Below are 25,602 nucleotides of genomic sequence, written 5' to 3' on the forward strand. Positions count from 1 at the left end.
AACCTACCCATTTTACTCTGCAACTATCAAAGGAAATGGGTTTTGTCAGATGATGAAAAAATATATACAAAAAAGTGCACCCTCTGATTGCTAAGAGATGTTAAATAACTTCAGAACTGCCTTACTGTATTCTGAAATATTTGGATATATTTTCCTTTGAAATCACATTCCTGAGCCTAGCTAGAAAATGCTTTAAAAACAAGACCCACAACAAGGAAAAAAACAACATTAATATACAAGAATCACAAATGGGTCTATATATATAGTACAATAAAGAAATTTATGCAAATATTTATACTTCAGATTCAGAATAATTTGTTGTCACTAACTGCACATGTACTATAGATCAAGGTTAACAGATTATTATGTTTCAGTGGCAATATACTATGAATATCAGATGTTGGGGAACATGAATATTGCAGTCACATGGGTTTCCTAGAGAAATGTGGTTGACTACTGTGGAAAATAGGATGCTGGACAAGAAAGGCCTTTGGTCTAATGTTAGTCATTTAGATGGGTGATCTATTGAAGAAAATAGCCTCTCATTTCTCAGTACATCTCAATTTTAGGAATATTCATTGATGTTCTTTGGAAGTAGATTCAAGATTCCTTCATACAGCGCATAATTCAAAATTTGGAGAAAATCACGTCTGAGATACGTTTTAAAAGAAATAACCATATAGAGGCAGATGGGTCTAGCAATGCCTGTAAGTTCCCGTTTAGAGTCAGATACACCAGATTTTAAAGTCAAGCAATAAGAGCACCTGTTGACTTCATGCTTCCTTGGAAGCATTGGATGAAATGCTGGGCTAGAAGACATTCAATGGCCTTTATACTTCAAATGAGCAAACAGCCATGGAAAGATGTAGGCATCCAAAACCACTGTTGTATCAATCGCAAGCCTTTCCTGGATTGTCACCTCATTTGATCTCTGCTAAAGTTGATACCTGTGGCAAACTTATTTTTCATAACTTCCTCTAAAGGTTCTAAATCTGGCATTACTGTGTTATTCTGGAGTCACTTTGAATCTGTTGGTTCAAATGCCACAAATTTACCTGCTGAGTTTAAGCTGAAATTATACTGCTGCCATCTTGTTCAGGTCCCACTTTTTGAACTTTTTTCATACTCTGAACATTCTCTCTCAATGATTCATTTTATTTCATTAAAAAAGAAAAATCTAAATTTAAATCTAAATATCTAAATCTAAATAAAATCTAAATATTTTAAAATCCTGTTCCCCTCCTCCCAGCATAAAATGGAGATAGCTCCAAAACAGGCATTGTCCTTTGGCACTGATTCTGAAATACATTTTTGGTGCTTCAGCGATAACATGAACTCTCCAAAAGACCTTTGAGATGCGGTTAGTCTGCGTGCGGATGGTACTTCTCTTGCTGAAGTACCCACGGGACAAATGACAATTGCTGCTGAGTTCTCTGGCAGAGCAAGGAAAGAATAAACTGTGTTGAGAAAGTATATCTACACATAATTCCCCACCAGCTCTAAAGACAAGCTGCCCCTTTTCTTTGTTCTACAATAATGAGTATTTTATTTAAGGTTTTCATGTATTGCAGGAAATACAGTGCAGCTTAAGATATAAATCACTGAAATGATATATTTTAAATATTTAGTCAGCCAAATAAAATGACAGAATAAGGAATGAATACACACCTTTTCATTCGTAACAATCATTACACCTAGAATTGTCCTTCCAGAATTTTAACTACTGCCAAATATCAATATTTGTTTTAACATCCACTTAACTATGCAAATATTTCTTAAGATGTCTCAATGTCTGCCTTTGATTCCTTTATTATGATAAAAAAGAGATAATTAAAAATAGTTGCAACTGCATCAGTGTACATTAGGTTATTTTTATGGTAATTATAATCATATGTGCTGTGTTCTGAAATTAACTATCTCAAGTGTGCTTTCTGCAATAATTTGTTATATTCACTTGGAAAGTACTGCCCTGAATCTTACAAGAACAAAAAGATCTCATGATTTTTTTAGAAAAAATATTTTGGCAAGTGGATATTGTTGTCAATTATGAAAAGGAATCTTGCTGTTAGAAAATTAAGCTTCTAAATTATTGAAACAAAATATTCAACAGAAATCAGAAATAACATGCAAATGCAGACTCTTGATGTATATTATATGTAAGTTAATCTGTGAATTGCAAAAGGGATGTAAGTATATAACAAAATTTAAATAATCTTTTGTTATAGTAGAATATGGGGATTCTAAACTTCTCTCTTTGTGTTTTTTCAGAACTCATTTGTGCACATGTATCCCAATGGAAAGGCTGTATCTCAAGGCTGAACACTCACCATGCATGCCAAAGATACTAGATTCCATCATCTTAATTCACCAAGATATTCAAGCCAGTCTCAGTACTATATACTGGCTAACATCCTACTTGAAATAAGCTTCTGAAAATCAGTATCATTCAGATGTATCTGGAGCTGTAAAGGTGCAACATTTCTGAGCGCCTTTCCCAGACTTATAATTGCAAAAGACTCCTAGTCAACTAAGGACTTGAAATTGACTTAATTAAGTAGGAGGAAACAAATTCCTCCCACCACAAGGCCCTTATGACCATGGGTCTATTCTGTCCTGGTTGAGTGTGTGAGAGAGCAATAGCCCTCCTCTCTACAGCACTCTGCAGAGAGTTGTCTTCAAGATAGTTGGATTAAATACTAGGTACTTTCTTAGTCTGTATTTTTTGTTAGATCAACAATTCTCAGGCAATTTTTCTTAGAAGATATAAGCTTGTTTCTAATGTTTTTCAGCATTTGCCTTATTTGGCCTTCAAAGACGTAAGTTTGACTAATCAGCAAAGTAAGGAAATTGTGTTCCGCAGTATGTGGATAACTGTTGAAGTAATGTTTAGATATGCCCCCTACAACACGTTTCATGCACATGATTTGCTTCTTTTTCCTGTTTGGAGAACTTCTAATCCAGGTAACAAATGATAGAGAAAAAGAACATGCTTTTGTGTCATATCATAATGAGATGCTGTAGATAGCATTTTGCATTTCCTGACTACCTAACTCTATCATGCAAACAACAAAAACAAAACAAATTAACAAAAAACCCAAACATATTTTAAACAGACAGCTGGAAAGTAATTCAGTCTCTTGATCCAAAGTTTTCAGTCAAAGATATCCACTTCAGGTGCTGCTTTCAAAGGCAATATTCTTCTTGGCTGTGATTGTAAAATGTGGGGCCACAGTTGCATTCATTGTTCAGTGAGCTTGTCCACAAAGTTAAACCCACCGACAGCAATGAATGTTGATTGTGACCTTTTTTTGTGGATATAAGTGAAACTCTGCAAGGGAAGACAAAAACAAATCATCTTGGGTGTTGGCTTTATGACTATCTTCAATGAAATTCTGAAAGCATGAAGCAATGAGGAGGATGGTTAGCTGGAGGGTACAATCAACGGTCGATGGTTTTCACTTTAATCCCAAACTCACCGACAGCGTTGAATGTTCACTGAAGCAACCATAAGAAACAGAATTCCAAAGACTTCTGTTACTTCACAGTATTCATCCTTAAATGTCTAAAGTGAAGAAAAAAAAAAAAAAGAAAGACAAGACTTTTAATTTGGTAGATTAATTCTGTTTAAAATCACTGTTTCCATCACATTTGACTGTTGACTTATCCATCAAATCAATCTATTGAGGAATTCTCAACAAAGTACTGCTGCTCCATATTTAATGCACTTTTCTTGTTTGGGGACTTTAAGCAGAGGAATAAAGAGAAAGGTATCCATAAATCTCTGAAAAAAAAATTACATCAGAACAAAGTTCCTCTCTATTAAAATAAAATAAATCAAAAGTTTATACAAAGTAAACTCAAAATAAAATAATAAGTTTAATCTATTGTTCAGTCTTAAAAATAACACCACTTTTACAATACTGGCTCCAAATTGACATCTGTAATTCTTATAATACTCATGCATTTTTCTTGAATATTTTCACAATAATTATTTGGCACTTATTATTATTGCCTAATTATGCCTAAGGCAAATGTAAATTTAAAGCCAACAGGCTTGTCTCCTGACATTCGTTCTTTCATATTTGGCAATCCCGTAAAGCTCAACAATTCCGGAAAATGATTTACACTAGAATGAAACAAATCTTAAAAACTGAATTCCCATTTCAACCTATGAATACTTAACAAACTTTACCAAACCATTTTTTTCTCAAGTATACTGAATTAGCTTTAAATTTAACTGCTGCAAGGACATTACATGGCTGTGCCTGGAAAAGTTGTCTGATCCTTTCAGTGGAAGAATGCCTAACCAAGTTCTGGGAATATGCTTCTATGTTTAAAATAACTTTGTACCTTAAAAGTAAATCTGATACAGATTTAAGCTAAATCTAGAAACCTTCCATACATGGATTGGTACCATATCTAAAATTTGGGTTTATCTATGCATAGAATTTATATTTCAATTTAATGAGCTATGTAAATCAAAATAGGGTCTTAGTAATATGGACTGAACTTACAAAGTATAATTTTATACAGTGATTTATGTCAACCATGGCCCTTGATATTCATTAGCTCAATGAAATTTTGATTTTGGGATTTGATGATTATTTATTCTATAACTACAGAATTATCTTGTATTACTCTTTTTATATTTCTTGTTGATACTTATTTTGTAATCTTTTTAAATGTTAGAGCAAAAGATAGTTTTTATTACGTGAATTTTTAGATATTGGAGTAAGAGGTGAATGTGTTTTATACCTATGCCTGTACCAAAGAAAGTCAGAAGTTACTTTTCTTTTTCTGTACTTTTCTCTCTTTTGTTGTTTCTTTTCTTTTTGATTTTTCTGTATTTTACTTTTTTCTGAAACCCAATAAAATTTATTGAAAAATGTGTTTAGAAAGATACTCATTTTTAGCTCAATATCCACATGAATGGAACTTGATTCATGGTTTACAGTTAATCACGTTTAACATATCATTATTATATCCTTCCTTCATTTTTTTCAGTCACTTTTTTCTTCCTGTAACTTCTCCCTTCCGCAGTTTATTATTTTACTTCCGTGATATCAATCAAGCAAATGAGCTCCTTAGTTGTCGTTCCCTGAGATTCTATCTCCTAACAACAGAGTTGGCTGCTTTTTGTTTCCATTTTTTTCTTTTTTTTACTAATAACATATTTGAAAGCTCAGTACTACTACCATCCTTCTTCTGTTTATTTCCCACCTTGAGTGCAATTTGAAAATCTCTGCTGTCTTCTGAACTTTCAGTTCTATAGTCTGCGTTTTACATTATTTATTGGTTAAGAGTGACTTTCTCCCCTTCTTCCATCATCTGGTTTCCATCTTCTTTTTTAAAGAAACCCTGTGGATTGGCCATGTGTGCCTTTGCTAGTCTGTGCTACAAATGCCAGATTTATTTTATGTACATTTCATATCTCCAGGCTTCTGAGAACATTCACATTGGCTGAAACTTTTCTTTTTCTTTATTTAAGGTTAGTAGGTCATAAATAAACCAAAACACTTTTCCTTGCTCTGAGCAATTTGCTCATAAGAGTACATGAAATATCACTTCTAAAAACCAAGGAACCTAACGTGACTTGACAGGAGTACACGACAAAGTAGTTCATTGTGTTGCTTTAAAGGCCATAGGGATTTCAGCTGTGGAAGTTGTCTGTCTTAGGAATAGATTAAATATCTTGTCTGATGACCTGTGCTTAATTTAAGTGGTTGCCTTTGCCAGCCCTTCCAGAGGGCATATATGTGAAATAGAGCATCTCATCTTCCATCTTCGATTCTTTTCATTGTCCTGATAGTTTGACCTAAATTGAAAACAGGAATGCTGCACGGTACAGAATATTTAACAGTTATGCCAAGTGGCATATTTAAGCCTGTTAATTAGAAGGAAACAATCTTTAGTTTTACATAGGAAGCTGAAGGTCAAAATGAATACTGTTACTTTATTTAAATATGTTTTAATTATTTTAAATTAAAATAATAAATAATTATTAATAAAATTATGTAATAAATAAATAGTTTACTAATGTTATATAATAAAGCAGAGCACTGCTGATGTCATAAATTTCTACCAGTATCTGGACATTTTCAGATTTGTTGTTTATCATTTCTACTGTGTATATTAGAGCAAAATACTATGATGATGATTTGTTTCAGCCAAAGTAAGTTCAATTGATTTCAGCAGAAATGAGAAATACCTTTTTAGGACTCTCATACTGAAATCAATCAGGCTTGAAATGTCTGCTGGATTAGGCCCATCTTAGCACAACTCTGGGCAACTCACAACCACAGTAAAATTACAAAAACCATAACACCATAAAAAACAGAAACTGTGACTGATGCAAATTATGTCATTTGCATGATGATGTCATGGCCTGTGTGACATCACTTGCTCCTCCTGTGGATGCCCATGTTTTATGGATAGCTGAATACTGATACTGCCAGCTGTAACATACAATGAACTAGAGGTGACAGACTGTAATACTACTAGACCAGCTTTTCCGCATCTACTGAGAATGCAACTTCTCAAAATCAGGAGTCTGGTAGCACATTTTCTGACTAACACATTTTATTAAAATTTCTATTTGATTAAGTGGGCTGCAGCTCACAAAAGCTGATGTCTTCTAATAACATTTGTTAGTAGGAAAAGGTGCTGCCTGACTTCTGATTTTTTGTTAGCATTGCCTAACACGGCTCTTCTCTTGCAATGCAATTTCTTAGAATCCTAAAGGCAGGCCTGTATTAGGAATTGTTTTCCCCAAAACCTGGAGGCTGCCAGGAGGAAGAATGCTGCCCTGATTTTGCTTCTAATCATCACTGTTTATAAATTTCAGCACTGGGTATTTTAGCTTTATTTAACACAAAGTTTCTATTTAGTTAAAAAGCCACCTGTAGATTGTATTTTGTGAATTTCTATACTCCTTTACACAAGTCAACTTAATTCTATATATTCATTGTATTGTGAGAAAGAAAGCGCTGGAAGCTATAGTTCAATATTGGGAGGTAGCAGTTGTATTCAACTGTGGAATAATAAAAAATTAGATATTAGACTGAAGGTTTACAGATGAAAAAATATGTACATACAGAGGCAAGAAAACTTCTTAAAGGCTAGGATCATCGTGGGTGTGTGGCTAATACAAGCTTTATCCCTCACAAGTCACCATTACTGGTCGGGGTCACAGAAGATGAGATGTATCTCAAAGGACTTCTATCTCCAGCAACTATTCGTAGTGACTATAGGTTTGTTAGATTTTGCATCCCTAGGCAATTACTTTGTAATACAAAAATGAAGCCTCATAGTGGCTGATACATGTTTAGGCCTGAGTTTCATTTTAATCTCCTCATATCTAATTCTTGTGAGAAGATGGGATTTCAATTTGCCCCAGCTACCATCACAGGTCTTCAGAACTGTCATAAACCTGTGCTTTCAAAGCTCCCAGTGTACCTGTCATGAGGTTTCTAAGCAATGTTTCATCATAGTTACAGCCATACGTTTGTTGGTAGGAGCTCCTTAATTTTTGTTAATTATCTGGAAGGGGTTAAAATGAAAATTGGACATGACAAAATTATTCATTTGGAATGATCTGAAGGAATGCTATATCATTAAGTCTCATAGTGACCAGCACATATAGGATAAAGACATTTTGAAATATTTCTTGGAGCCATACATGGCTTAGGTTCTACTTGAACATGGCAACACAAGATGCCAAAAATGTTAACTTATCTTAGTAAAATATGTATTAAAGAACAAGATGCAGGCGTGATGAGCAAACAAAAGTATGGTCCCAGTAGAGAATGGCATCCCAGGGACCATTAGATACATTGGTTTCTGTCTTTGTGGTCAGAAAGAAAATCCTATCCTCGTAGGAAGGAATCTGGTATCAGATCCTCTTTCCTTGTCAGATGCTGAGATTAATTTTTTCTGAGGTCAGGAAATTCCAGTCCCCAGAAAGTTCCCACAGAGATGTGCCTAGGGCTAGGTCTGGCCAGAACACCTTATGATCTAATGGAACCAAAGCTCCCTCTGGTTTGCTGCCACAACCCTGAACTGAATCAGAATGTATACCAGCTGTTTGGTCTGTGTCCCTTCTCACTGCCTGCACCAGAGAGTAGCTTTGTCCAAAAGTACACAAAGAAACAATTTCACAGAAAACAGAGGACAAATCTCTCTTTGTCCTCATTTTTGTTCTGCTGGCTATAGCCAACAGTGTAATTGTACATGTCAGAGCACTCCAAACTAAACTTAAACTTGCTCTGTTAGGTACCAAAGTATTAAACTAATTGCTATCATTTCTGGTTCACTGCCCCGTCTCAAGGATGGGATATATTTTTGATATTTGAAAACAGTATGGAGGAAGGAAATAGGATTATGTGTGAACAGAAGGCAAAGCATCCTGCAGCAACTGCTAAAATAGGGCAACTTATCTAGGCTTTTTAATGGTTTCCTTTTCCTTATAGCCCCAACAAATACGATTTTCCACAGCACGAGGACTGGAGAAGTTTAACACTCATTATTTCACCTTGTCTTCTCCTTAACTGTGCAAAGAACAGAAAGCATAGCAATTTCATAACTGAGGTTATTCATTGCAGCAAACTCAGGAAATACTAGCAATAATTCATCTAGCTATGAAAACATTACAAACTAGAAATCAGGAAAAATATAAAATAGTGGCTGGTGCACTTATAATCATTTGCTTAAACTCAACAGATCTTACTAACACAATTTCTTAACAAGACAAGGTTTGTTATGTTTCTAAAGAATCGACAATGTCAGCTCAGACACCATCAGCAGCACCAGTTCCTCAAATGCTAATCTGATATTATGGCATAGGGTGGTTTAACTGAACTATATCCCTTTAATTGTTCCTATAACAGACCCATTATGGCCAAGTCACAGAAAGTGTTTACAGTTGTCATCAATTTATCACAAAACATTAGTTCTGATCACCACAGGTTTTAGCATCTCAGTTGAGAGTGTCCACAAAGTATATGTGATTCTTTTTCAAACACTGTACTGATAACTACTGATAGTACTTTCCTATGTCCAGTGCACAGTTCCTAACTACTAGATATGCTGAACTGATTTTTCTAATGATATATACACAGCCAGATTCCTTCAAATGAACTTATATTTTATAGTTGTACTTTGTAGGGAAAGCAGAGAAAGATCAGGTCCAGCTGCCACCAGTTGCCATGAATTCTTAAATAAAAGAATGTCAAAGCCTACGCAAAGCCTTTTTCTTAGTGCTTAGGAATGAACCAGGAGAAAAATTCATTTCTCAGGTTCTACTTCCAGAAACCAGAAAGCAAGACTGAACCGTTTCCCATTTTTTTACAAGTATTATCTCAAAGCATAACTGTGAAAAGGTGAGGATCAGTACATATGAAGTTTCAGTGTCAATCATTCTGACACATTATGTTACACCATGGAAGCACGAAGAAATGAATCATATTAAAGCTCCACACTTACAGTTGCTTGAGAAAAGTGATTAGGAATCTTGATTCTGATATTGTGTTCCTCACCATTTTATTATTTCAGCAAATTTCCACTGAACAGCTGCAGATTTGGTATGGCCAAGACCTTTAGACACAGATGTTTGTGATGTTGCTATGAAACTTGGTGAGAAGACGAAAGTAATTCTATTCTTTCATGAAATCACATTGTGATACTATACTACCATATGCAGGAAACCAGGAATCACAGCATGGGACATGTAGTCAGCTTTCAAGATTTTAGCACATTCAACTTACTTTCACAGTGTCAAAAGCCAGGAAGCTGAAGAAGTATTTTTAAGAAAAACCGAATGCTACACTGTACTGATAAACAATTGCAACTGTGAATGAAAATAGAGTAACATTGTTTTTCACAAGGTAGCTACATCAAGAGCATACTACCTATGATAGAAATCTTGTAGGAGCATAACATGTGTGCCATTTTTCAGCTGTTCCTCTGTGAGAGCGAGGAAACAGTTATTTACATTTTCATAGGATTGTAATTAGTGTAGCAAGAGGTAAAATCCACATTAGACTGCTCTTTCACAGGTTTGGGATTCTTGCTATAGACTGATGACTGTGAATATAAAACAGATTGCCTTGGAACATGTCTGAGTTAGAAGAATGAAATACAATACACATCTGTGTTCACATGCATGTCACTATCATTGACACAGGTATGGTATGTTGGGCAGTCATATAACCCATACCTCCCCAAAAGTATGCAATATCAAAAATATACATAACATCCTATACCATTTTTCATTTGTTAAGACTTTTTAGTATCTTAGAGTTGGTGAGTTTTTTCCTCTCTCACATTTTTGGCAATTTCTACCATCCATGTGGTGATTTAGGAAAGAGAACACTATAGGTCGTCCCCAGGTTAAGAACGCCTGGGTTATAGACAACCCATAGTTAAGAATGGAGCCTATTGTAGCAAAAGTTGAGTTAAATACACAATGATTTCAGTTAAATACACAATGGTTCAAGTTTATTACACAATACTACTTATACAGTATAGTGTTATACAATAATACTATCTGACTTACATACAAATTCAACTTAAGGACAAATTGTGGGAATGGAACTCATTCTTAAACTGGGGACTACTTGTGTTGCCAAACAAGGCTGATTTGGGGTTGGGCTGTTAAACAAATACATAAAATGAGGCATCTGTATCCTGTCAAAAATAAAGTAGTAAGAAATTAGAATTGGTTTCAAAATGTATGTGGACTGTCAAATGCATCTAGTGCCCTCTTCAACTTATTTAAATTATAAATAGATCAGCTTTACTCTCTCTGCATAGCTACTGGTTGCTATATCCAGTCCTCCCAACTGTAATGAGAATTTTCAACACAAAAGAGAGAATGTAACACTGAAAAGAAAAGACTGGGACCAATTTTTTAAAAAAACCTCACAAACCTGATACTTTTGTTTTTTCAGGAAGGCCTCTAATGCTTTGGTCAAAATGTTTGTGTATTTGGCCATGTTTGTTATGCTGAATCTGGACAAGCAAGTATTTTTAATAAGTATTTTATTCTTAGAGAGCCAGTTTGGTATAGTGGTTAAGGCACCAGGCTAGATGCAGGAACTATAAATTCTAGTCTTGCCTTAGCCATGAAGCCAGCTGGGCCAGTCACTCTCTCTCAGCCCCAAGAAGGAGACAATGGCAAACCACTTTTGAAAAACTTTGCCAAGAAAACTGCAGAGACTTGTCCAGGCAGTCGCCAAGAGTCAACACTGTCCTGAAGGCCCCATCCATCCATCCATCCATCCATCCATCCATCCATCCATCCATCCATCCAAATATATAACATGGTTCTTACAAGGAGAACCATAGCTATACCTGTTGAATTTGTAGAGTGGTGAGAATTTCATTAGGTTTGGTTTTGACAAGGATATACCAATATCTTAATTTCTTTCACTTGAAGGAATAATAAGACTGAAAAAAGTGGGAGGTTTTTTTGTTGTTGTTGTTTTATTAAAATTGAATGGGGGAGAAAACAAACTAATCTACATTCACAGCATTTACAAGTAGATATGGGGAAAATTTTAGTTGGATACATATTTTTAAACTAATTTATGTTAATTGGAAGAATTCTGCATTATCGTTTTTAGGTCAAAATCTATACACAATAATGTGCATATTAGAGAAACCTGACATAAAACATGTGCCATAGTCATTTGCATATGGAAGTATAAATGTTAAGAAAACTGTATACAGAATTACTTATCAACATTTTAAATTCATAGGCTAACAGAAATTGGAACAAATGTTATGAATACACATATGAAAAAGTGAACTGTCCTGCATAAAGAAAAATGTATTCTTATTTATTTTTTAAAATATTATACTTTCTGAGAGAAAAAAAGGAACGCATAAAAGGAAAATTAAGAATGATCACAGAAGGAAAAGAAAATTGCAGCTAGTTTGCAGAAAAATATACTTGCACTAGTTCTATCTTTGAAGGCAGATAAAGATAAAACTTCACCACCTTTTCATTATTTTTTAAATATTTACCATTCTCCCTTTTTCAGCTCCATGCTCTTTAAATCGTTCTCTTGTACCTCCCCAAAATTTTACAGCTTGACAGGCAATCTGTGGGGATAAAAATAGCTTGTTAGAAGATTTTATACCTAGTACTAACAGCCATTGACCATTAAACTTCTTTTCACTGGTTACATACTTGGTTCAATCATGTTTGAGTCACAGCAACTTCTTGGTTGAAATAAAAAAGAAGTCACAGCATAGCTTCTTCCTCACTCCCTTTCTTTGGTATGCTAACTGGTTTATTTTTGTTTTATTTACCCTCTCCTTGCAGAGGAACTCAATTTGTGAATGGTGTAAAGCACACTGTAATCAAAGTCCAAAGATAGGAAGCCTAGAAGAAGTTGGAGTGAAGTTAAAAGTTGCAGTGGCCTATGACTGGAAAGAATAATACTTTGTTCAGATAAAATTGAGGTTCACATGATAAAACTCAGAAGAATATAAAACAGTCATTTTACAATTGTGAGGAAACTCAATTTATAACTCCACATTTTTTAACTGATTCTTCATCAAATCTGAAAATTTGAACAGCAAAACCACTCTGGTCAGCTACCAAAAAATTACTTCCTTGAACACTAGTAATGTTAAAGTAGTAGTTGGTGTCTGTTTCTTACTGTCATTCTTCTTCTGTATAGGTAGAAATCTGGCAGATTTAGACTCAGGATTTCTAGTTGCTGAAAGCTAATTGTAAAATATCAATATAGGATTTTTTTTAACAAAACTTTTTACAGGTCATTATCTGGCTGTTGTAATTATCTGTGGTTAAGGCACCAGGCTAGAAAGCAGGAGACTGTGAGTTCTAGTTCCACTTGGGCATGAAAGCTGGCTGGGTGACTTTGGGTCAGTCGCCTTCTCTCAGCCCAACTCACCTCACAGGGCTATTATTGTGGGGAAAATAGGAGGAGGAAGGAATATTAGGTATGTTCGTCCTTGAGTTATTTATAACAATAAGAAAGGTGGGATAAAAAAAATCTAAAAAAAGCCGAACAAACAAACAGGAGAACCAGTTTGATACAGTGTTTAAAGGCAACAAGCTAGAGACCAGGAACCTATTAGTTCTAGCCCTGTCTTAGGCATAAACCAAGTTTTTGTTGTTATGATTATTTTATTTAAATATATTATAGCCGCCCACTCCCATAGCCTCTGGGTGGCTTACAAGTACAAATACAAAACAATAAAAGCAGTTAAAAAACAGTTAAAAAGTATAACCCCACAGGCAGCCCAAACTAAACAATCATAACCAGTAATAAATCAAACCACACCAGGGGCCCCACAAGCACATCAACCCCAAAGACCAACATCAGTTTTCTGAAACCCCAGGAGAGAGGGCACTGTCTGTATTTCTGGGGGGATGCTGTGGCAGAGGGTGGGGGCTGCGACAGAGAAGGCACACTTCCTCAGTCCCATAAGATGACAAGATTTAATAGGAAGGGACCTGGAGTGTACTGATTCTGCCAGAACATACCGGGTAGACAGAAACAGTTGGAGATAGGGCCTGGGTACCTGAGGGACTGCATATGTCATAAAGGGCTTTACAGGTGATGACCAGCTGACTGAATTGCACCCAGAAGCTGACTGGTAACCAATGCAGCTCACATAGCGGTGGTGTCACATGGGCATACTGGGAGGTGCCAATTACTGCTTGCATTGCTGCATTTTGTACCAGCTGTAGCTTCTGGATGGTCTTCAAGAGCAGCCACATGTAGAGCACTTTGCAATAATCTAGTCTTGAGGTGACCAGGGCATGAGTAACAGTCTGAAGGCTGAGAACAGGGTGCAACTGGCGCACAAGATGTACCTGTGCAAAGGTTTTCCTGGCCACAGCTGCCACCTGCTCTTTGAGCATTAGCTACAAGTCCAGTAGAACACCAAGTTGTACACCAGTCTAGAATGGGGAAGTGGTACTTCATCCAAGACCAACAATAGGAATGTCCCCAACCCTGGGGGGCCAAACAACCATAGCTCAGTCTTGTCAGGATTGAGCCAAAGTCCCCTTACTATGGCTAGAAGACTGATATTGCAACACTGGAAAGATAAATGTATGGCCCCACTCACTCAATGGATTGAATACCTGATTACACTGGCCACCTATGAGCAGACTGCCTATAGACATAGTCTTTGTACGGCCAAGTATAATGAAATATGGGATTCATTTATATAAAATACAGTAGGTTAGGAAAAAGCACGATTGTTATATTCACATACTATTTGCATTAGATAAATATATATAGAATTGTAACTGTTTATTGTTGTAACAATATATATATATATAATATACTTGATTTTTTATTATTTTTTCTGTTATATTTTTCTAGCACTTTTTAAAGCACTTGTTATATTACTATTTTTCATTTTCATAATGTATGTATCTTGGTGTTTTGTTCCTTTTTGCTTTTCTCTTTTGTTATTATTGTAAAATAAAGGGGGGGGGGGAAGGAATGAGCCAAAGTCTGTTCTGCCCCATCCAGACTCGTAAAGTTGGGTGACTTTGGGCCAGTCACTCTTCTCTTCTAGGAAGAAGGAAGTGGTTAACTACTTCTGAAAATGTTACCAAGAAAACTGCAGGGACCTGTCCAGGCAGTTGCCAGGAGTCAAGCTGACTTGAAGGAACAAAATTAAGCAAATACATTGTTCTAAAGAAAAGGTTACTGTACAGGTAAGAAGATGATGTGTTCAGTAGGAAACAATGCCATTCCATGTTGGCTAAATTCTATGAATCCCGTAAGAAAGCAGTAATGAAAATGTGCAGAAAAACAGAACAACATAGATGTTTTAACTCCTTTAAGGTTGTCTTTATTCTTACTAAAAATTCTAGTTGGAAGCAAGGCAGCAGTTGTGCATCAGAATTTAAACTGTTTGACATGAATTCAGCGATCAAGAAGGATCAGCAAATCAGCATGTATGCTCATCAGTTCCTATAGTCTGGGATCCTATTACTGACAGGACTTTGAAATATATTTGGAGTTTAAGTACTTTCTGAAAATAGACTGCATGGTTAAAATTAAAGCCTTCAACTGATAGGACATATATGTAACCCAATCCTGCAGAGATGGGATACTGATCAATTATTCTAATTTCAGAACAAGCTTTTGCATATGAACAATTGTTAACTGAATTGCTTAGTAAAATGCTGTTGGAAGAATTATCAGATGAGATTCTGATTCTCTAACTTTTTTACCTGAAAGAATTTTCTTCCAAGGACACTTCTGAATGGACACAAGCTCCACTGCATTCTCTGGGTTTTACTACTGCAACATCTTCATTTATTTTAATGGAAAATGCTAATCTAATTTGTCATTTACTATTCTCTTCTGAAAATGAATTGAATACACAAACGCATATTACACCGATGTGTGCAACTGAGCACCCATACTGGATGGCTGCACCTGTAATCACTAGCATATGTTCTACACTAATTAGTTCCAAAGATGAAACTAGGTTGACATATTAATCATACTCACATCTCAGCACTCACAGCTGGACTGCATGCTATTTGGGATGGTGGATGTGTCAAATTCCCATCTTCCAAAAACAGAAAACATGATAGAAGAGCTCACAAAAAAAACCTACCAAAGCAAAAAATTAACATGCACATTCCTCTCCAGTCTAAGAAAACTGAGACTCTGCATGGAATAGCATCTGAATGGTGCTGAATACCAAACTTTTTTTCTGTCAGAGGAAGACCCCTGTAGGGATTTATATTACTGAATATTAATAATGATGATTCCAGGGTATCTACAATGTGAATGACTGTTATAATTCCACATCAGTGTACAGAGTATACATCAGAGTATAAATACATGCTAAGTGTAAAACAGTATAATGGATTGCTTAAAAATATTTCTTCCTTATTTCTTGGATGATTAGACCTCCACAAACTTGGCTAATGAAATAAATTAAGTACAAAATCTGCTTTTCTCATTATTACTGTAGAAGCAAATTTTCTCATACTGACTTCATATTTAGGTTCTAATGACTTAACAAATATTTTGGCAATCTTACTTTCTAGACAGTGGGAACTGGAACCAGATTCGGGTACAGAATAAATATGCTAAATCCCAAAAGCAATCCAAAGGAAATAATATCATAGGAAGCCTGATAAAACCTTGAAAAACACTTAGTGACCACTAAAACACACACACACACTTCTGTGTATAGATTCCCATACACATTCTCTCTCTCGGATGGGAATACAGTATATTATTAACAAGAGCTGTCCTGATCTGGCTTGGAAAGAAATTCTCAGTTCTTCATTTACAAAAAACTGTATGTGGGAAAAAATATACTAGGAAAATTAAATATTTATAGCAAATACCTTCTTCAATAACCTAAAGACAACTCTACACATGGGTATCACTAGATGGACAACCAGCAAACTGAGTATCTATTGTGTAAGCAACAGTAGGGAAGCTCTATATAGTAAGCAAAAGCAAGTTCTGGTGCTGACTGCAGCTCACATAATAAACTCCTTGTAAATTTACAACTTAAGCTAAAGAAAACATAATATCATCAGATTAAAAAGGTATAATCTCAGCAAGATTCCATATGATTATATGGTGAAAGTAAAAATATATATTTAATGGGCTAGATCTGATAAACAACATTTCCTGAAGAAGTTTGGACTGAAATTCATGACATCATCAAATATGAAGCAAACAAAATTATCCAGAAATGCAAAAAGGAAAAGACAGCAAAATGGCTGTCTGTTGAATAGTTTAATAGAAGCAGAAAGGAAGAGGAAAAGCCAACATATACAGAGGAAAATGTGTAAGTGCTGAATTCCACAGAAGAGCAATAAGAAGTAAGAATTCATAACTAAAGAAACAAACTGAAAATAATTGTGGAAGATGAGATATTTATTTTAGAAATCAAAGTAAACAATATGCAAATATGTGACCAATAGAAGACAAAGAAGGCAAATATCTACTGGAGAAAGAAAATATAAAAGAGAGATGGCACAAATATATGAAGAGTGGTACAAATAATAATAGTCCCAAAATCAATTACATGTTTGAAAATTTGAGCACTGAGCTAGAAGCAGACATTTTGGAAAGCAAAGTTAAATGGGCCCTAAAAATATAACAACGAAACTGCAAGAGTTGATTAAATGCCCACCAAACTTTTGCAAGAAGATGCAGACAAGCATGCTACTTGCATTTTTAAGCAGATGGCCAAGGAACTGGAAAAGATAACTTTATATTCAAATACCAAAAAAGGACTAAAGAATGCCCATATGATTAAACAATTACATTTACCTTACATGATAATAAGATAATGCTCAAGATTTTGCAATGTAGACCTCAATAAAAGAAGGATTAAAAACTGCTAGTTATTCAAGTTGCAGACGCACCTGAGATCATTTGCCTAAGATTTATGCATTGACTAGGAAGTAACACTGAGAACAAAATAGGGAGTAATTAAATGGTTCAAAATAGAGAAAGAAGTGCATCAAGATCTACCTTATTTATATAACTTATATGCAGAATACATCATAGGAAATGCTGAACTTGAAGAAATTGAAATTGGAATTAAAATTGCTAGGACAAAACATGAACAGTTTCAAATATGCTGATGATACCACTTCGATGGCTGGAAATAAAGAACTCTTAAGGAATCTCTTGCTGAAGAAAAACAAAAGAGTAAAAAGACAGTCTGTGAATTGATAGCAGACTATCTTCCTAGTCTCAAAAGTTCACTGGAATGGGTGTTTGCTACTGACTATGAGAGATCTCTACAAGTATTAATGTGTAGAGACATCATGCTGTCAACAGAGGTATGTTTTGTTCAGGCTAGAGTTTTTCAGTTTAACATATGGCTGTGAAATCTAGACTATCAGATGCCTTTGAACTGTGATGTTGGAGAAAATTGTTGAGAATACCTTAGACTGCAAGAAGAACAAATAATTAAATATTAGATGCAGTAAAATTAGACTGGTTCCTGGAAGCACTAATAACAAAGCTAAAACTTCAATAAATTAGACACATAATGTGAAAGTAAGAATAATGGGAGGAGACCCTGATCCTTGAAAAAATGAAGGCAATAAAAAAGAGGCTGATAGAGACAAGGTAGCTAGATGCTATTACTTATGACACAAGCAAGAGCTTACAAGAACTCAAAGAAGCAGTTAGACAATTCTGGCAAAATGATGAGAGTCAGAAATGACTCAATGACTGAAAAACAGGTTTTTGAGTCAAGAGAGCTCTACCCAAAAACATCTACAGCATCCAGACTTTTGTCAAAATAATGAAAACTTTGTGCCGTAAGCATTGTGCCAAAAGTAGTCCTTTTGCACATGTGTGTGATGTTACACTACAAAAGTAGCAGACCTCGCATTGTGTTGGCATGGTGCTGCTTTTGTCATTTTGTTCCCCTTGTCCCTACTGTGGATGCTTTTGTCTGTACTCCAATTTTTTTGAAGGAATTTACATGAGTCTTCCCAACGTCAATTTTTTCCATGTATGTAGACACGTTCAGGATAAGCATGTCCTTAACTCAGTGCAAGGAGATGTACAGATAGGTATATTTATAGCTATTTTACCTTTCTGTTTTATTTTGTGACACAGTTATCCTTTTTTTACAGCAAAATGCATGCACAAATCAGTGTAATGCATGCATCTCACTGGGTTAAGCCTGCAATCATTTATTCAAAGAAGGGACAAAGGAAAACTAAAGTCACTCTTCCTTCCATCTACTCTTTCCCCAGAAGAGATGATCAGTGATACTGCACACATGACTAATCCAACTCATTTGTCAGGCTTCTTCCCCAGTCCCAAAGGTAATGCATTTACTCCTCTTTCTATCAGATCAGACTGAATGGCAGCATTGAGAGAGTTCTCAATATATACTTCAAATCTAGCAGCTGCATTATTGTTTTGGAAAAGTAATTATTGCTACATCTGATGAAATGTCAAAAGATCAGCAAACATCTATCATATTGTGCTCCCCTGATATAGAAGTCCTACATGGAGAGGGAGGGCAGATCGAATTTTTCTCAAATCAAACTCCTGCTTTTTTGTTTTGTTTTGTATAAAGTGACCTTAAAACAATAATTTTAGAATCAATTGAGGAAACTGGTTAAACCCTAACCATGTTGGGTAATAGTGCCATTGGAAAAACAAACAAAGTAAAATACACATTACACAGGTACTGCCAGACTAAACTTTTGACAAGATCTCATGAATTCCATATTGGTTACTATTGTATCAGTGGGTGGGTGGGGTAGGTTCATAAGTTTATTTAATCATCCTCAATGTTTATTTATTGGTTCTAGGTATTTATAACTGCATTTCAAGACCAAAAAATCCTTATCTGATGTTAACAGAATATAAAAAAAAATGGTGGAACCATAATATTTTATCACCACTTCACAAGATGGTACACCTTTCCCCTGCATATATTGTGTTATTATTCATATATATCACATCATTTTTGCACAATAACACTGCCCCTTCCTGGAGTTTTGGTAGAGAAAGGAGGCACCATGACTTGCGGCTTTTAATATGAAAAATAAAGGAACTGTGTTGCTGTAGTTGCCATGCTATGATGAACAAATCTGTATAAATTTCATTCATTTTCCTATCCAAGTTAATTAGGCAGTTTTCTGGCCTGTTTGTTTTACTCATTTTTAAAAGGTTTGTGAACATTTTTAAAAAACGAAAAACTGCATGTGTTGCTCACGTTTCTCTGACATACTTGAGCTTTTGTATTTCACTTTTCCTACTGTATGTGTGTTTTACACATAAATCTACCAAACGTGCTTTTTTTAAAAATGCAAATTTCCCTAGTGTATGTTATTATACAACTTTCTTCAATGCAAATTTTGAAACATAAATTGCCCTGGTGTGAACTCCCTCTTAAAGTTAATCTTTCTGACTTACCTTTTTAAAAAGTTCAAATACTTCTCCATGTATGCTTTTTAAATGCAACTTTCAGAAATATACCGTACATCCTTTTCTGCATATGTATTTTTGCAAATATTTTTATATGGATATTGGTCAAGAAAAAGAGGGACACTAGAAAATTTTGGTTAATGCTGCTTTCTATGCCATTGTGGTATTTGTTTGGTGGGACTGGACAAATAAGCTCCTGTATGAATCCATGGAGAATTTACAACCTTGCTCCATACCCTACTCTAACAAGTGGGATCACTAATAGTAACCCAAACAAGTGTTTGCATAGCCATTCTGGTAAGTCTGAAGTTATACATGTCCAGCTCAATGTTTTTCTACTGTTATTTACAAATGCACAGAACTGCAGCCGGTATACCAAGTGGCTTTTCACTGGGAAATATCATAATCATGATGAATAAATGATGGCTTTTATCTTTCCAAAGATGATGACTATCACTAAGTGTCTACTATAAAGTATACTGACATTCATTCTAAATACATTATGGGAATGCATTTTTAGGAAAGAGGAACTTTAATAAGTTTAGCAGTGAAAAATACATCATTTTTTAAGTGTACTTTCGGGAGAGGAAAAATTCATGTGTCCCTGCTTGATTTGCATCCTTGGACATTTAAGCCCTGTCTTACCAGGCAGAAGTTAGTAGACTTTACAGCGTGTGCAGGCTTGCAATCATACTGCTTCCCTTCATCGCTAAATGTTCTTTTAAGAGCTTTCTGTGGTTCGACGACCATATCAATTTCTCATAGTCTAATGAAAGTTCCTTCCCTCACCCTGAATCACATATACAAATTCTTCAGTGGAAACTGTGATCAGTGGAGCAGACTTCTGCTTTTTTTGAAGATAATAAAGAGGTAGTGCATGGTGGATGTTATGGGTTCTTCTGAGCAGTACTAAAACGTATAAACTTAGTTTTTTGTTTCTTGCAGACAAGAAATAGACTGTTCCTTGTCCACTGTTACCCCATTCACATATCTTATCTCTGAGTAAATAGTGAGCCTTCAATGCTATTCTGGTTACTTTTATAGTGGTGGCTACTTGATTTCCCCATCTTTGTTTCTCTGACTAGTACTTAGAACAAGTTCTTAGTTTGTAAGGGGGGCTATCACTGGATCAATTTTCTACCTGAGCATTAGTGACAATGTTCTTCATTACTGATTCCTTATATTCATCTGGAAAAAGATTACTAAGAAGCCTTTCCAGAGAAAATGTTTGCACTTCTCTATTTATGATAAACACACTTGTAAAATGTGCTGAACATTTCTGCTTCTCCATCCTTGAAACATCAAGCTCATGAGTCTGTATTAGCAAGGAAATGAGAATGAGAGTTGGGACTTTCAGTATCTCTGGAGCCCAGAAAACTACTCTTCTACTACTGGCACTAACAATATAGCTAAAATTTCAGTAGAAAATTAGTAACTTTTAAAATAAAAGTTGAATGTACACTGGAACCCCGGGTTACAAACGCTTCTGTTCACGAACTTTTCGGGTGACGACCAGCTCCGGCCGCAAAATTTTGCTTCGGTTCACGAACTCCGCCTTGGGTCACGAACAGGATCTGCGGCCATTTTCCCTCCCATGACATGGTCTGTGGCCATTTTCCCGCCCGTGACATGTGGTCCGCGGCCATTTTCCCACCCCTGTCACATGGTCCGCGGCTATTTTTCCGCCCCTGACACGTGGTCCGCGGCCATTTTTCCGCCCCTGACACGTGGTCCGCGGCCATTTTCCGCCCCTGACACGTGGTCCGCGGCCATTTTCCGCCCCCGACATGTGGTAGGGAGGGGGACTCTCCCTCCAAGCAATAGCTGCCTCCCTGTCCTCCATGCCAGAACGGATTAACGGTAATTACATTGAACCTTATGGGAAAATTTGCTTCGGGTCGCGACCAATTCAGGTCGTGACCAGAGTCGCGGAACGAATTAAGTTTGTGAACTGAGGTTCCACTGTATTTGTTTTTTTAAAATAAAGAAATTATCTTCAAGCATCCTGAACCAGTTTGTCAGAATTATAGTAGTACAAGTATGAAAGAGCAATGTAGTTAGCATGATTATGGAAAACCTGTGGCAGGGTGATGCCTTGATAGCTATCCACAGCTTAATCTGTCTGTTTCTATGCATGCTCAACCAACCCTGGGGAGCCCCCTTGTAATGTTTTGGCAAGTCTTAAAGAGAACATGCTATAGTATTTCAAGGACCAGGTCTGGAAGACTTTATATAATCTTAGTAACTGGATGAAAGCTAAGAAGACCCATGTTTGCAGTAAGGGCAGGAGAATAGACATTAACAGTTATGTAAACAACATCAAAGTATGCAATGCTTTTTTCCACTATGATTAATAATTTTAAAATTGACACAACAGGGTGGAAAAACTTTTTCAGTGTCTTGGTAGATAGCACTATGCCACATTTTTTTTCATAATATTTTGTCCTCTCAGCCATGGCAAACCATTGGCACGGAGCAGAAATCCAAAATGCTCTTTTAAATCCAATAGCTTTAAAACAGGAACAGGTTATCAGAGAAATGACAGATTTGGATTTCAACTGCAGTATCCTTAAATAACCACAATCATTCTTAAGTCTGGGTTATGGATGCATTAGTGTATAACTGGAAGTCACATGTATTGAATTTGGGTTGGCTTGTGTGTCTTCCTTTTCTGAATACCTCCTTCAATCACTTGAAAAATAGAGCTCTCCTGAAATAAATGTCGTCAGTCAAAACTCTCCTTCTCAGATATTTTTTGAGGCTGTCTGTGGTGAGCCCAAATGGGGAATATTTTCAAGTGCAAGGGAATGCTGAATTTTGGAAGGTAGGGGCACAAGAAGGCTAGTTTCATGGCAGGAAGTAGCAGAGGATATCTTTTCATTCTGTAAAGCAAAAAAGGAAAAAAAGAGTTTTGCCTCCGTTTCAAGTCCGATATTTAAACATTTAAATTCTTCACTGGGAATGCCTCAAAGGGAACGATAACATGTCACGACATAGCAATGTCCTCAGGAATATTGGTAGGGAGAAAAGGAAGAGAGAGGACAGAGTATGACTAGCCCAAAGTCACCCAGTGAGCTTCTATGATTAAAGATGGACTTGAAACTGGGTCTCACCAGTCCTAGGCCAATATCTCCACTATTTGTATATCTATGTGTGTGTGCGCGCGCACCCTGCCACATGTGTCTATCTATCTCCCTCCATTAACACACCTGTTACACATTTGCCCTTGCCTCAGATATGCTGAAAAAGTACCCATGACATATTTTGGTTCAACCCAGTTCCAGAAAAAGAATTTAATCAATTTCACTTCAGAAAAATAAAGTATGGAGTTAAGGCACATCTCTTGCCTACTTCAGGACCTGGTGTTCATGGGAAACGCCCTGTACAATACTGATTTCCAGCTGCTTGAGCCATTGGGTGAATATTCTTTTACCTTGGTTTCAGTGGGTCTCTTCAAGTTTCTCAGACCGATCTGTAGAATTGTCCCAAAGATAATCCTATACATAAACATACAGTAGTTTGGTATGAAAATCAGCTACCCGAATCACCTGGGCAAAGGTAAGAGACATGTGCAGAGACAGAATTCATTATATGGGCATTATTACTTCAGCCCAATCCACCAGCCAGAACTCTGTGTACATAGCTGCAATGAGACTGATTACAGAAACACAACTCTCTGGGAGGGGAACAATGGTACTGTCTTTCCTGCCAAAGCCCTGATTGGTAGTTTTGCTGAATCTTTGGATAGAGGGAACTATCCATGCATGGGTAGAAGTAAATCAAGGCCTGTACGTACCAAGCATTTTCCACATGTTTCTTGCCCAAGGACTGGATATATAATATTTAATGAAGCAGGAACTAAAAAGCACTGCCTGGAAAGCATTACAGTAAAAATAATGATATACATCATATGGAGATGTCTAATGGGTTTCTGTCAAATGTTACCTCTTTCCATAAACCCGCAGATTTACTGCTTCTCTCTACAACTATACTGTAAGGTGAAAGCCCCATCTAAGCTTTTCCAAGCACACAGAGAATGACTGCAGTTTTACCTATTCAACTAATTAGCCCCAAAGCTACTCACTGCTGCTTCAGACAAATGCTATATCCCCAGCATTTTCATTTATATTTTGGAAAATGATCTGAAGCAATTGGGAATACCTCCAAAACACCTTCCTGCTGCTGTATTACACAGTCACTATTTTTATTTTAAAATGTGGTAATTGCCATTAGTGAGCTGTTCATACTGCCTGTGCACCTTGATAAACCTGCTCTCTATCTGAAGTTTGGAGGATTTCACATAAAGTATAAATAGCATTGATTGCCTCTCTTTGCAGAACACAACAACCCATCCTCTCTCCCAGTAAGATGGCTGTGTCTCTCTTTGCCAAACACAAAACCATCCTCTCTTCCAGTGGGATGGCTGTGCCTATGTTTTCAAAACCCTCAGCCACTGCAAATGAGTGTGTGTGTATGTGTCCGTCCATCCGTCCACCCACCCACCCACACACACACCCTTCCTTCCCTTCTGGAGGTGATATAAATAGGATTGATACTACTAGGGACAGGTTCATGTTTAGGTGTATAATTGCCCCTACCTGTTTTACCCCTTTTCATCCCCATCGGAGCCATAGGAGGAAGAGTTAAAAGTGGAATGGCCACAGAGATAGAATGCCTAGAGTCCTCTCTAGGACTTTCCCTTGATCATGGATGTTGGTAGGGGCAGTGAATCCCCACTAAGTAGTTCACATGACAAATGGGGAGTTAATTGGGGGTGGTGGTGTTAACTTCAAGCAGGCCAGGTTTAACTCTCTATTATAAGATAAATAGCTGGGCTATTTGACCTATTTTGCCTGTTTTCTTGACATACTTACTCCTATGATCCAGTTAAATGCTGTCTGTTGCATTATTAGATAATTATGATGTGTACAAGGCAGGGCGTATGCGTTATTTTTGGTGTGGTGGTAGTGAAGGATCCCCCTTCCCAACATTCTATGGAAAGAAATACTGGACATTTTTCAAAATGGGATGCTTTGCAAGACCAAGAGGTTTATAAAATAAGTTTATAAATGAGGTTCTAACCTGACCAGACCTCATTAATCCTTTCCATTCTCATCCTTTTTTGATGTCAGAAAGAGTGAATGAAATGTATGTATGTATGTATGTGTGAATCACCTTCAGACTTGTAGATGTGTGTGTGCATCTGTGTGTGTGTGTATGTGTGCGCACGTGTGTGTGTGTGTGTGTGTGTGTATATATATATATATATATATATATATATATATATATAATTTGATTAATAACAAAAAAGAAAGAGCAAAACACAATGATAATAATGATGGAGATATATATGCTGTCAAATAGAAAAAAAACAAAGTGCTTTCCAAAAAAGCAAAAGTAGCATATGTCATTATAACATAAAGTTACAATTCTATGTATACTCATCTAATGCAAATATCACTCAAGTACGTATATATTTCTAATATACTTATATGATTATCATGTTTTTAGCCTACTGTATTTTGTATAAATGAATCCGATATTTCATTATACTTGGCCATACAAAGTCTATGTCTATAGGCAGGCTGCTTATAAGTGGCAAGTGCAATCAGGTCTTCAATCCATTGAGTAAATGGGGCCATACATTTATCTTTCTATCAAT

At 36.2% G+C, this 25,602-nt stretch overlaps 1 long non-coding RNA gene across 2 annotated transcripts in view; it reads right to left on the reverse strand.

The window, feature by feature from the left end:
* Positions 1-292: 292 nt before the first annotated feature.
* LOC112540954 (uncharacterized) overlaps positions 293-25,602 on the reverse strand; it is a 117,886-nt gene continuing 92,576 nt past the window's right edge. Inside the window, exons 4-5 of one of the 2 annotated variants that reach the window (XR_003084985.2) lie at positions 12,025-12,102; positions 293-3,328 (exon numbers count right to left, since the gene is read on the reverse strand). This is a non-coding gene — a long non-coding RNA (uncharacterized LOC112540954). Of the gene's footprint in view, positions 3,329-11,001; positions 12,103-25,602 lie in introns of those variants that run through there. The other variant, XR_015798460.1, reaches the window with a different exon arrangement.

The sequence above is a fragment of the Python bivittatus genome, unplaced genomic scaffold, assembly GCF_059951505.1.
Source record: "Python bivittatus isolate LINGU-HERP-01145 unplaced genomic scaffold, Pbiv_v1 ctg000700_np1212, whole genome shotgun sequence".
Classification (NCBI taxonomy): domain Eukaryota; kingdom Metazoa; phylum Chordata; class Lepidosauria; order Squamata; family Pythonidae; genus Python; species Python bivittatus.